Source organism: Mus caroli, chromosome 4 (assembly GCF_900094665.2).
Source record: "Mus caroli chromosome 4, CAROLI_EIJ_v1.1, whole genome shotgun sequence".
Taxonomy (NCBI): Eukaryota; Metazoa; Chordata; class Mammalia; order Rodentia; family Muridae; genus Mus; species Mus caroli.
The window spans coordinates 69,953,366-69,968,714 of NC_034573.1; the positions used below are offsets into that span (position 1 = coordinate 69,953,366).

Here is a 15,349-nt window from a genome sequence, read left to right on the forward strand (position 1 = left end):
CTGGAAAGAGAGGCCCATTGGACTTGCCAACTTTATATGCCCCAGTACAGGGGAATGCCAGGGCCAAGGGGTGGGGGTGGGTGGGTGGGGGACTGGGGGGGGTGAGTGTATTGGGGACTTTTTGGATAGCACTGGAAATGTAATTGAGGAAATTACCTAATATAAAAAAAAGAGTGGTCAGTTGAGTGTTATTGTGAACCAAAGCAGGCACTGTCTCTGTGCTTCTGACGTGTGTGATCTCTTACATATTCCTTAAGCAGTCAAACTAAGTAAGCCCACTCTCTGATGTAGTGGGCTCTGAGGAGAACAGGATCAAAAAAAAAAAAAAAAAAGAAATTTTGTTCCACAAACTTGTTTTTAAATGCTTTAAAATTCACAAACCCTATTGATTAATTAGCACTTGAAATTCAAATGTATTTTTATTATTATTATTGTATTCAAACATTTCAAGTGAGTTGTAACTTATATATTTTCTGGAAAGATTATTTAATATTTAAATAAAAGGCTGCTTGAAACAATATAAGTCAATTCAAATCCTTAAGTAGAGATTTATTTTATTTTTCCCTATTTATTGTCTTTAAATATTTTTTGTTTTTTCCATTCATTTTTGTTCTTTTTTATTAGATATTTTCTTTATTTGCATTTCAAATGTTACCTGCTTTCCTGGTTTCTCCTCCAAAAACCCCCTATCTCATCCCCTCTCTCCCTGCTTCTATGATGGTGTTCCCTCAACCACTTACCCACTCTCACTTCCCCTTCCTGGAATTCCCCTACACTGGGGCATTGAGCCTTCACAGGACCAAGGCATCTCCTCTATTAATGTACAGCAAGGCCATCCTCTCCTACATATAAGGCTGGAGCCATGGGTTGCTCCATGTGTTCTCTGGTTGATGGCTTAGTCCCTGGGAGCTCTGGTTGGCTGATATCGTTGTTCCTCTTATGGGACTGCAAACACCTTCAGCTCCATCAGTTCTTTCGTTAACTCCTCCATTGGGAACCCAGTGCTCAGTCCAATGGTTGGCTCTGAGCATCCACCTCTGTATTTGTCAGGCTCTGGAGTTTGCTCAAATTTCCCTCCTCCCACCCACTCTCCTGGCATCCCCAGCCACCCAATCATAAGTTCTCTCCCTCTTCCTCTCCTGCTCTCTCTTTTTCTGTCTCTCTCAAAACATGCAGTTAAAATAAGTAGAGGAAAGGCTAAAACTTATAAAAATATCAAAACAAGGAAATAAAAAAGCATCCAAGAATCTTGGAGTTAACTTTTGCTGGCCAGCTACTCTGAAGCATGGTGCTTGCCCTCAAGTGTGGCCAGTATACCTACGGCCATTACATTGAGGACAATTGTTTTTCCCTCTCCCAGGAGGTATTAATTGAAAATAGCTTCTTGGATGGGGTAGGACTTCGCACCTATTTATTACTCCTTCTCCTTGGTCAGATTTTGTCTGCCTTAAACTTATGCAGGTCTTGTTTATACTGGCACAGTCTCTGAGTTCATTGGTGATTCCGCCCTGTTGTTTCTGGAAGACTATTTTCTTGGAGAAATCTACTGCCTCTGGCACTTATAATCCTTCTGTCTTCTCTTCCACATAGATCCATGAGGGAAAGATACAATAACAACATCGCGTTTAGAGATGCATCCTCCACAGTCTCATTCTAGGCCCATTGTCCACTTATGGATCTCTCTTTTAATTATCATTTGTTGCAAGAAGTTTCTTCTCAACATGGCCATATTGAATACATCCTATTCCTCTTTAACTGTTCTCATTTTTAGTAGTGATTTGAAAAGATCTGACCTATCTTCTCAGTACTACCAGGGCCCAGATTCTGACATTAAAAACTCTGGAAACATTACTTATTTTTATATAATTACTGCAAAACATGTAATGATAAAATGTTATTGCTATTTTCATAGAAAATCTAGATTCAGTAACATTAGTTAAGCATAGAAGTCACAAAGTCAAGGAGAGGATGACCAAGCAACTCATCATATTTCAAATATCAAGTCAGTATGCTATGTTGTTATATATTAATAATTGGAGTGAGCACAGGATTTCAAGAGCAGTGCACATACTAGACAGTTACTGGCACATTTTGCTATAAACAAAACAAAAGGCTCATAAATGTTAAACACACAGGGAAATATCCCCTAAGTTTCCTGAAGCATGGCTCTTATGCCACTGTTTTCTGTACTCTTAATTTCAAATCCTGAATTACATTAACAACACTCTCTGAAACCTCTGATGCAGAAGAAACAAGTGAGGGTTATTATCATCTTACATCAAGAGAATTTAGAAGACAGATGCTCTTTCTTGCATATGATTCTCTAAACTTACCCCATAATTAGCTGTGAAAATGAGATTAGAAACTCCTAACTCTCACAACCAAATCATTCCTTAATCTAAGCTGTAATCATAGGCATTTAAGCTTATATCCACTATTATTTTAAGTAGGCCATAGAATCAAAACTTGCATTCTCCATTTGAAAAATCATTTATGCCCATTGACCTGTGCTATACAAGAATAGTGTTCCTTGAGTGTGCCCCATAGAGGTAAAATAGAATGTATAATTAATTAAACAGTAATCAGTAAACAATGTCCCTAACTTTGCACATTAACTTCTACCCCTGTGACAATATAAGATTCTAAGACACATTAGGAATGGTAGCTAAAAGCAAATGGATCCAATTGTAGTTCGAGACTCACTTATTTGCAAAAATGAAAGTAAAAGAGCTCTATGCTGAAAATGTGTTTTCAATTTAAGTTTTTTTTTTAATCATTAAATTTAATTAAAGCTTCAGAGCTCAAAAACATTCCATTTGATTTCATCACATCAAAAGCATTCATTTGATCTCTATAGCATTGGGTAAGATATGGAGACTCAGCTCTAATGCACCCATTTTACGAGTGAGATTCTGAGAATTAAACAAGTAAACTGGAACGAGGAAGATCTCAGATTGCTATTTAAATTCAATTCTGGAACCATGTGGGTACCATACTAGCATCATGGGCATGGCAGCTTATAAACATTTTGCAATCTTAGTGCAGAGGATGGTCTCCACCTTGAATGGGAGAAAAACAACTCATTAAGGGAAAAACATAGGAATTCTTAACACATCTTTCTACTGGAGCCCTAGGGACCAAGAGTCAATCTAGAAAGGGACTGTTTTGGTAGATAGCACCTTTGCCCTGTACAATAACTAGTTCTGCATTATTTTGACTTCACCTGGAACTAATACAGAATGTAATTAATGTACAAACACAGAAAAGGAAACCTGACCTTGGATACATCCAGCAAAGGCTGAAGTAGCACCTTCAGAACTGTCTGGTGATATAATCTATACTCTACCTGCATCTGCCTCTTGCTGTTTTAGACAATAGTTGAATATATCTGCCTGGTGCGTGATGCCTTCTGTATGTCTCAGTGAGAACATTTCTCAGTAGCAATGCTTTGCTAAGAGAGGTAGGCCATCAATTTTAGGTAATCTCTAAAAGCACCTCTACTCAGACTATCATCTCTATGCACAGACAAACAATGACAACAGAATAACATGCAGCAGTAAGCAGTAATTAACTACATCAAATTACACTAGGCACTTCCAGTGGATTTCTGTACATCTGTAATCATAAAATGTACTGAAGTTTGATTTTATGTGTTGATTATTTTTATGTTGGTACACAAACCAACATAACAATTGGAAATAAGACATTTATTAATTTCTTTGTCCATTGGCATTTTCCATTTACTCAATATATTTGAATGTTAAAAGTGTAAATCTATTTTGGCTAGTTAAATGAGGAAAGATGCTGTTTTACTCTAACAAATAAGAGAAAAAAAAGTTTATTTCTCAATAACATTTCCTGGCTATTGTGAGTGCTGCATAATTTCCACCATTATTTGTTTGTTTGAAGGTAGTAGAGATACGGGCATGTGCATTATTAAGATAGTCTGAATATGGTAATTTTCATAATGAGATTTATTGTATACACCTCCTGGAATAAAAAGCAGACTGTTCTATTTTAAAGCATTTAAATGGCTGTAGGATAGTGAGATTCCATTATTTTTAATGGAACAAAATTTGTATTCTGGGTTTATTAGAAACTGAATGAGCTGAAGAAACAAGTTTGTTCTTACATCCCTCATGTAACGAGGTGGCTGGTATATGAAACATTTAGTTTTGTGGTGTCAATGCATGGATGGAATTTAAATGAGTATAAATTAACAGTAAATAGCCAACAAGGAATACAGGTGATTTTTTTGTAAATGTTTTCAGTAGGCTATGATTTCATAGTGGAGGTTCTAGCTAGAGAAATCTTTATCAAATTAATATATAGCAGCAGGTGACATCAGAGTTGTAAATGCTATTTTTAATTCATCATTCAGGAGCCTAGTGCCATGCTTTGTTTATGGTGGAAATGTGGTAAGTGATTGTTGTACTAACGAAAAAATATTGGAAGTGGCATGGGATTGAGCTACAGTGTGGCAGGAATGGTTGTCCATGAACCCTGAAGCAAAGTCAATAGGAACAGGTTTACTTTCCTCTCAAATTTAGCAAAAAGGAGTCTGAAGACTCTAGAGCCATGAAGCATCTCATCTACTTATGTTTATGTATGTGCGATGTAGTCTTTTAGACACAGTAAGCACAAGTGAACACGATGGTCTTCAGGATGATGCTCATGTTCTCCTGGGTCTCCAAACACCAATCAGGCATGACATTCATTGCAATGTCAAACTCAGCTTCCCCAATCTTCTTTTATTTTATTTTTAAATTTTAGGCAAGGCCAATTAAATGTAAGCTTTTAATTTTGTAGTTCTTTCATCCTACTATCCCATAGTGAGGTGATCCTCACCCCTTTTCTTTCTTGGCTCTTCTCTTTCTTTTCTTTTCTTTTCTTTTCTTTTCTTTTCTTTTCTTTTCTTTTCTTTTCTTTTCAGAAGAAAAGGTTTTATTATAACAAAAAAGGTATAACAATTGGAAAGTTATTACAAGCAAACATTTTTCAAAACTTCATGCTTATATGCCCCAGTACAGGGGAATGCCAGGGCCAGGAAACTGGAGTGGGTGGGTTGGGGAGCAGGGTAGGGGGGAAGGTATAGGGGACTTGCGGGATAGCATTTGAAATTTAAATGAAGAAAATATCTAATAAAAAACATATAGTTTAGATGGGAAAGAACACTTTGCTGTGTTATCACTAGTGCTTAAATGAATACCTAGCATAATTTAATGACTGAATAGATGTACTTTCAAAGTAATATTGAATAGTAGTTCTGTTTTATCAGAAAAAGATTTAGAAGGTAGTCTTGCTCTCACTTGGTGTCTGCCAACTCCTAAAACCTTTCAAATCTTTGTAAAGAAGACTTTACAGCTCTCAGACATGTATGTAACTTGGGAAGGGACTGAGGTCCATGAGGACTTCTTTGTTATAATAACTTCAAATATGTTTGCATGTATTTTCTCCCTACATTCTGCAAAATAGTGATATTATTCTAGAAAACCAAAGTAGGCTAAACATTTGTCTATGATCACTAGATAAAAATCTGTTGAAATAGAATTTAAAAATGTGTCTGCCTAATCCTTTAGTCATTCCAGATAGAGTTTTGAGACATAGCTGAGTTAAAAATCTGAACTTGCAAAGGACACATGTATTTTCACTTTCTGAATAATAATGTTTATGCTTCTCTAAATATAATGACTTTGTGAATTTCTATGTTTTAGTCACACACACAGACACACACACACACACACACACACCTATCTTTCACCCATAATTGTTAAAACATGAAAAAAAGTAAAGCATTTCCTGTTAATTTATATTAACTGTGCATGTGATTGAATCCTGGTATTTTTCTTGCCTTTTTATATACTTTTATATGTTATAGTAATAAATACGTGACTTATCAAATGACACAAGAATTCAGAGCACAGAAATATTAAAGATCCAAAAAATGGGGCTGCTTTGACCAATTTCAATAGATTGCTTAATTGATTTCTCAGGAGAATCCTATAGAGACTTAGTTCATGCAGATAAAATAAGGCTCAGCACCATGTGGTTTGTATTACAGAGTTTTATGCTTGATCTACACATTTAAGTCCATATAAATCCCAAGAAATCTGTATATATTGAGGCCAATTAAAGTATTTACATTCATTGTTTTATATGAATCCCCCTTTATTCATTTATTCCTTCTTTATGTATTTTGTCATTATGGGACTTGGATCTGGAACTTTATACATGCGAGGCAAGTGCTCTTTCAGTGCATCCCTATCTCTTGATTCACATTTAATATGAAATTTTCAGAATATAGGCTTCCTTTCCCCTTTACATTACTATCTTTATTCTCACGGTTTCTACCATGAATAAGCAGTTGCCTAAATATCTGACTCAAGGGCTTTCTAGCACATAAAAACTAATAAATCCTAATAAAATACTATAAAATATTTTATGAATAATGTTTAGCTCATGAAAAGTTATCAGGTTAAAAAAATCAAGACTTTTATTAAGATAGATAAAGTAAACCAGACATTGCTTGACCCAAACAAAGAACTGAAGATATTATTAGCTACAATGATATACACACATCACACTGAATTTTACTTTCATTAATCTTCTAAGAGATTTTTGTAAAGGAGAAATGAGCTATGAGCAAATTCCAGAGTCAACTCTGCGAGACATCTCCCAAGGCTTTTAGCATGAAAGTTGTGTGCATGTGACTATGCTCAGCATTCTTGACATCCACATAACCACAATGTAGCATTAATTAAACTATCTAATAAAGTAGTACAATCAATCAAATGCACATTTACAAAATTACATTCACGGCAAGGTCAGTAATGTCCTCGGGGATCCCAGGGTCCATACAGCAATCCTTTGTCTTTGCTAAGTGATCTGTGACTCTGCAAATATGTTTGCCTCATACATTATAAACAGTATTGAGGTCATCAAGAATAACTTCTTCACTTCTAAATAAAAACATGATATATATGAAAACCCTTCACGGACTCTGAAATGCTGGAAAGTCAGGTGACCCTTCTCAGCCACAAGAAAAATTGTGAAACTATGGTCTCTTCTCAATCACAAGCACTCCTCTAGACCCTAGGCTGGATGCTACTTTCCTGTCAGAATACTGATGCAATGTCTGACTCCGCAGCTATGCTTTCAAATATGTAAGATATGCCATTTACATACTCTAGTTCTGTCTGTCCATTTTAGATTCTTCCCTCTTTCTACTCTGTACAGTTTCTGAAGGTGGCATCATTTATGCTCATGTAACCTAAAAGCTTTAAGGCACTAACTTCACCTAAAATCCCAATTCCATCAACCATGGTTGATTATCTCCACTCTCTTAGAAGATGCACAGGTGCATCAAATTTGGTATTTCTAAAATACAACTTATTATTTTGCCCTGAAATTCCTGCTTTTTCTTCTGAAATATCTACGTTGCTGAGTGGAAGTTGGCAAGACTTTAAATGAGAATGTAATATTCTATATATCTCTTTTTTAAAAGCTTTACAGTTGAGAATTGGTTCTCTCTTTACTGCTGCCTAAACATCACATCTACTTTGCACTGCATCCCCTGCCCCATGGACCACTCTATCTGACTTTGTCATCTTAGTTATTAGGCGTTTAATGGGTCTCCTCATCTGAGTCTGACCCTCCACAATTTATAAGCTACAATACTAGCAACATTATATGTGTGGTAAAACACATTTTAATTATGTTATTCTTCATTCTGAAATCTAACACCTTATCATTTTCCACGGGTTCAAGTGACAACCAATTTATTCAGCCACAAGCTCTATGTAATCATGTCTGCCTCAAGTTTTAGTATCCTTTTTCAAGCAAGATGCATAGACATCTAAAGACTCAAGCTGCTTCATGCAATGTCCAAAAGAATTGTCAACAAGGAATGTGTTCAGTCAATAATCAAGTACACTGAAGAAAGCTGCAGCAGAAATAATTAATTTTGCTAGTAAAATACTTGTTTACTGTTCTCAAGCATAGAGACATGATTAGAAAGGTCACATTGCTTTTAGTGTGCACATGTTATAGGAGTTGGCTGATTAGAGATAAATCTTAATGCTTCACTTTAGAGCTAAGATGGCAAAGAATCATTTATGCTTCCTTTATAGTCTCTCATTTCTATCTGTCTTTAACTGGAACCAAGGATGATGAAATACTATGTTCAAGATGCCCTAGAATGAAAGAAGACTAAGCTGTTGAGATAACGCTTGAAGAACTACTGGACAACAACATCATCCTAACAACGGGAGTTACTTAGAGCACCGATGCCTGTGTGGTGTTCTACTATTGATATTTTAGGAATATATTTACTGCAGGTAAGGTAACACAAATGCAGGGTACAAAATGAACTATAAAAAAAATGAATTCCTTCTGATTGGAAACCTTCAATTCAACCGTATGATAAGAATTTTATTTTGAGAAAGTTATTCTAATGTTTAGTAACTCTATCCAATTAAACTATAGTGTAAAGTGAACTTTCATAAAAACATTTCACTTCAAACTGTGTTTTCATCATAAAACACAGTGACAATTTGCTCAGGTTAGATGTATAGTGTATTCTATGAAATTTACATAATCTAGCTTCCTTGCAGAAGCCTGTGGAGCAAAGATGAGATTGTGATTAGTCTAGTCTAAGACTGTTGTGTGATCCTCTCAAAAAATTGGCTTAGAACATATCACTAGACATTGACTTCTAAAGCCAGAGAGGGAAAGATCTCCCATGCTCATGGATTGGCAGGATCAACATTGTAAAAATGGCTATCTTGCCAAAAGCAATCTACAGATTCAATGCAATCCCCATCAAAATTCCAACTCAATTCTTCAACGAATTAGAAAGTGCAATCTGCAAATTCATCTGGAATAACAAAAAACCTAGGATAGCAAAAACTCTTCTCAAGGATAAAAGAACCTCTGGTGGAATCACCATGCCGGACCTAAAGCTCTACTACAGAGCAATTGTGATAAAAACTGCATGGTACTGGTATAGTGACAGACAAATAGACCAATGGAATAGAATTGAAGACCCAGAAAAGAACCCACACACCTACGGTCACTTGATCTTCGACAAGGGAGCTAAAAACTGCTTGTGGACGTTGTACATCGTGGTGCGCACTAGGCTCCGCACCACGATGTACAACGTCCACAAGCAGTGGAAAGAACCCAGATGTCCCTCAACAGAGGAATGGATACAGAAATTATGGTACATTTACACAATGGAGTACTACTCAGCTATTAAAAAGAATGAATTTATGAAATTCCTAGCCAAATGGATGGACCTGGAGGGCATCATCTTGAGTGAAGTAACACAATCACAAAAGAACTCACACAATATGTATTCACTGATAAGTGGATATTAGCCCAAAACTTAGGATACCCAAGATTTAAGATACAATTTGCTAAACGCATGAAACTCAAGAAGAATGAAGACCAAAGTGTGGACACTGTGCACCTTCTCAGAATTGGGAACAAAACACCCAGGGAAGGAGTTACAGAGACAAAGTTCGTAGCGGTGATGAAAGGATGGACCATTTAGAGACTGCCGTATCCAGGGATCCATCCCATAATCAACTTCTAAATGCTGACACCATTGCATACACTAGCAAGATTTTGCTGAAAGGACCCAAATATAGCTGTCTCTTGTGAGACGATGCTGGGGCCTAGCAAACACAGGAGTGGATGTTCACAGTCAGCTATTGGATGTATCACAGGGCTCCCAATGGAGAAGCTAGAGTAAGTACCCAAGGAGCTAAAGGGATCTGCAACCCTATTGTTGGAACAACATGATGTACTAACTAGAACCCCGGAGCTCTTGTCTCTAGCTGCATATGTATCGAAAGATGGCCTAGTCAGCCATCAATGGAAAGAGAGGCCCATTGGACTTGCAAACTTTATATGCCCCAATATAGGGGAATGCCAGGGCCAAAAGAATGGGAATGGGTGGATAGGGAAGTGGGGGGGCGCTATGGGGGACTTTTGGGATAGCATTGGAAACGTAATTGAGGAAAATATGTAATAAAAATATTAAAAAAAATATTTCTGTGGAAGGCACTCTTAATATAATTGGAAAATACTCTTTTCCAATAATAAACTCACTATATTTAAAAAAAAAAAATAAAGCCAGAGAGGATGGCTGATTCTAAGGAAATGGTATCTTCTAGACACAATAGAGCTAATGCACTTATGAATTCACAGACTGTAGCAGCAGGAACAGGGACTGCACTGGTTCAAGCCAGCTGTGATCACAGCACTGAGATAGGAAATTGATCATGGGCTGTCACTGCCTAAATCTCTAGCTAAGCAGCTAGGTACAATTGTCATCTTCTTAGAAAGGTAAAGTTAGTTTTCTCTAGGGTAGTCTCACAGGTTCTTGTTGTTGTTGTTTGGTTGGTTTTTGTTTTTTTTTTTGTTTTTGTTTTTTTGTTTTGGTTTTGGTTTTGGTTTTGGTTTTGGTTTTTTGAGACATGGTTTCTCTGAATAGCCCTGGCTGTCCTGGAACTCACTTTGTAGACCAGGTTGGCCTTGAACTCAGAAATCTGCCTGAATCTGCCTCCCAAGTCACAGGTTATTTTAACCACAGTTAAGGATAGGTCCCAGGACCCACATTATATGAATAATACAAAACAAACTCACTTCTCTCATATTGCTTTGCTTGAACATTTTAACCTTTGCCTTTTTTTTAACCCCTTTGCTTGTGTATTATGGTTCTTGATTTCCTGTTTATATAGGGTTTTTCGTGTTCTGTGCATGTGTTTGTATGTGTTACTTGTTTTGTTCTTTTTTTATTCTGGTTTAGTTATTTGTTCTTGTTTATTTACCTGTTTATTTATTTGCCTGTTTATTTTCAAAGAGAGAAAGAACATAATGGCATGAACTTGGGAGTGGAGGGGTGGGAAAAATCTGGGAAGAGATGGGGGAGGGGAACAGTGATCAATTTACATGGGAAAAACTTTTCAATTAATCGAACAAGGGGTGAAAATGCAGTGATGTTAAACTTTAAAAAGAAAAAGAAATGGGTCATTTCATTGTCGTTAAAAGATGATTCCTAGTGGTAAATCTGTACGATATTAAGTAGGACATGTTCACTAGCAAATTCAAATATTTTAGCTGTTCTGAAAAGATGATGATAATGATAAATACCTTGCAAAGATGTTTTATTTTCAGACTTGATTTCCATTTTCTAAGCAAATTATATTTTTGAAAAGTTCTATTTCCTAGAAGAAAGCCATGTTATTTTTAAAATATTAACTTTTCAGAAAAAAACTATTTCTAGTAATCTTCATTGGGTACTTGTCACACTGGAAACAACCCATGATTTAAGATGTAATATGATATTACCTCAATACTTTTTAAAAACCAAGATCACACATTGAAAATCCACAATCATTGAAGTATTCTGCAATGTGCTATTTAGAGTTGATAGAGTAGACGTAGTTATTAATATCTGAATTTGTTACATTGCATGAGTTCAAACAAAGCTAAATAGTAAGATTCTAACCCCCTGAAAAATCCTTACTTGGCAAAATATTCTTTTGTCTTGTCTTACCTTTAATCTCTTTTTGTGACAATGGCTAAGGTCTCAGATAAATGAGTATGTTTTAGTATCCAATAATTTTCTATTTGTCTTGAAGACTATCACACCCTGACATTATCATTATCATTATTTTTTGGTATACAAATTTATAGAATCCAAACCAGAACCACCTTTTCCCTTGCAATCACAGGCACCTGATAAAAAAATATCTTTATCTCTGATTTTAGTCTATCGACACCCTTAATCTCATAATTGTTTATCAGAGCACAAGATAAATCCTGACAATGGTTCCCTGTGTGAGGAGTTCAGTGCAGAGGTGAGGTCCCTGTTGACTTTCCAAAGCAGTGCAATCGTACTGCAGAAGAGTTCTGCTCCTCCTCCCACCTGCAGGCTCCTGGATGCATGCATTGATTTATGCCAGCTCAATCTTCCAACTTTTCATCAAGATCTTCAATATTCGGCACCTTCATTATGAGCTATGGTTTTCTCTGTCATTAGGGAAACACAGTTAACTAAGCTCTCCTCAAACAGCAGTGATTACTTTCAAGTTCCTGAGCTTGTTGCGGTAAGTTTTGCGACAAGGATTGATTTATTTCTTTTTAAATAGATTCTTAATCTGCAAATCAATAAAAATGCCTCCCTTCAGCAGAGGAACAGGGTGAATGACTCACCCTTGAAAGCAGAATGTGCTAAAGCTGCCTGTCTTCCTTTTCAACACACTCACAAGGAGAGTGTGCTTTCTCTGCTTAGTTTACCAGCTAAGGTAGGAGAGTGCCTGTGGTTTCAGCCTGCTTTCTCCATGAATAACCCTGGTACTGAACCTACAATGACTTGTTTTAAAATTAAACGTTTTTGTTATGTTGTTAGGAGAAGCTAAGCCTGAAATATCTGTTAGCTAGTCAAAAATAAAAGTGAAAGACAAAAACCCTGGAAATGGACAGTATGGCATACCAAAGATTTTGATAGGTTCTGAACTAGTGGAAAGTTTTTGGATTTCAACTTTGGATAACTGGCTTAATAAAGGCAATAAATGAAAATAGTTGGAAATAGCTCATAGGCTCATTTCCCAGAATGTCATCCATCTCTTCTTGACTCTCTACTAAACATACAGTATATTGTAAATACTTCTTAGTGCATGATTTCAAAAGTCTGTGATGTACAGAATAAAGAAGCTTGCTATGGAGCTCATGGATGAAGATGTAGCAAGGCCATGCATCCAAATCCTAGTAAAATCCACAAAAAGGTAGTTTGGACTTTAGTTACCAAATGTTTCTCTAAATATTTTTAGCACTAGTGATGAATAAAATTAGAGAAACCCAAGAACCATATAAAAATTTCCAGCATGTTTCAAATTCTTGGACGGTTTATATTTAATTTCATAATATCTCCATTGTATATTTTAGTTGCCTTTGTTCATTTTAGTTGTCAATGAACAACATTAGCTATACTATGAGCAATTTGTGATTATATGACCACATTTCAGTAAAATGGTGCATAGGTGGATAGTTTTCTCTTCATGAAACAACTCTTTTGGTTTTTGTTATACTTTAAGTGTTGACCCTAACAAGACAGCCATATTGTAGTAAATTTGACCATGTACTCTGGTTGACCCAATGGAATTGCCAGAATGTACAAAATTACACTGTGACCATCTGCTCAACACCTCAGAGAAATATTTCTATGGTCACATTTCTTTACTTCTGAATTTTCTACTTTACATTCTTCTATGTCACTCTTATTTGACAGGAGGATTCAAAACACTCTAGTTCCTCTGAAAAAAAATTTATCAAGAAGATAATTGTTTTCAAAAGCAGACATATTTTGAATAAATCCTTTTGTCTAAGCTATGTAAGTAGGCTTCTTTATAAGCAATTAAAAATGAGCAGACTTTTCTTATCTTCACTATTTGTCAGGAAACAAAGTAGGTCAATGAATGCTTACAGAGCTGAACCCAGGGTGTATTTAGCTTCAGCAAAAGGAATCACTGATACCTTCTAAGAGTCTGATCATAAGTTACAGACCAATATCATGGTAGGCACTATTATCCTGTCTAACTCTTATGAACCAAGAATATAAAACTCAGCCTGTGTAATTTTTAATTTTCTTATGAATCTATATATGTTATATATACCATATTGTACTTGAAGAAACTCAAAGTTTTCTCCACAGACTGAAATTCACTAAATAGGCCCTTTTTCCCCAGAAAGCAGATGCAAGCATCCGATGCTTCTACTTAATCATTGTAAAACAGCAATGAAATGTTAAGCTGTTACCTCAAAAACTGAACATCTGTACCATTATCCTGGTTTCCAGTATCTAGTTCTACATCAAAAGGGCTACCTACTTTGTCTCCTTCTATACATTTTTGTAATGGGAATACTATCAGGATTTATGTCATGTGCTGATTTAGAAGACTAAATGAGACAATTGCCATAAGATGTTTATCACACTGAAAACACTAAGTCAAGTTTATTATCTTTATGGTAATAGCTAATTAACTTGATTTTGATTGAAGCACTTTATCATCCTCATTAAAAATATATATTAATTCATTATCTAATATTTATTGGCCAGACACTGTAGTAACTATCACGGCCTTACAAGTATTTGCTATAAATAATTAGCAAATCATCGTGTGGTCTGACTTCTTGAGGCCTGAAGAGCTAAGCAGTTATTCTAATCATTGAAGCCTCTTAAGTGCAGATGAATTTATTACCTGGAGAATGGCTATGCTTCAAAATTTAGTTAGTAACTGCCAGGAAAGTGCTGGAGCCCAAAGGTGTGTCACACATTGTACAAGAGTAGGTCTAACACTTTCATCACTGATATCTATAGCCCACACATCAAAATTTGATAATATGATACAGTGACGTCTGGTGGGGTATTTATGTTTTTGTTGCATGCCCATTTCTCAACTGAACTCCCAATCATCCACAGGGAAGAGTAGAATCATTACTGCACACCAAATAAAGAGGGTCAAAGTGTCAGTGATGTTCTCAAGGGATGGAGCAGAGTGCACAAAGTCATTATAATTTACACTCAGCTATGTCACTCGACCATGTCACCTTTGCAACATATTGCTCTTAAAGAGGTCATGTTGTTATCTGATGTAGCAGCAGCACCGAACGAACTTATATTAGCATATATGCATGTCAGAATTTGGTCACAGGCCTTAGAAAGCTGTCCTGCTGTATTAAATTAACAAAGCAATAAATGCCAAATGAACATGTTAGGTCATTGGCAAAAGAGAATTTAGCATATAAGCATCCAGTTGTTATATAAATTCCTTGGGGAATCTATGGCATCCGGTAATTTGCATTTATGTTAACATAAAACACTGAGTATATATTGGTATGTAAAACTGAGGTTCTTAGGAGGTATGGAGACCTCAACAAAACCAAAATTTTATCTTTACTGATTTTACAATATTTTTAAATATAGTTGATTAAATCATCTAACTTTTCAAAGTTTCTATTATGCTATATTTTCTGATTAGAATATAAATTTATCAGGAAAGCTAATATTAATACAAGATGAAAGAAATTACACCTAAAGTCACAAAAATTTTAGGCATTCTTTACTGCACTTTTCGGGTCAAGGACATTAGTTAGAGTATGTTGAATACACTGAATATTTAAGATTATGTAAGAATAATATTTTGTAAAACTGTTGTTGCTTTATACAACAAGCTTTCTATAAGACTTGCCTAATTATACCATTCAAACATTAAAATATTTTTTATAAAGAAAGAAAATTTGTGCTTAGCTTTATGCATAGAAGCCCCATATTGGTTTACAA

General features: G+C 35.7%; 1 protein-coding gene across 40 annotated transcripts in view; it reads right to left on the minus strand.

Moving 5' to 3' along the window:
* Ptprd (protein tyrosine phosphatase receptor type D) overlaps positions 1-15,349 on the minus strand; it is a 2,211,569-nt gene that overhangs the window by 949,135 nt on the left and 1,247,085 nt on the right. The window lies entirely within an intron of this gene.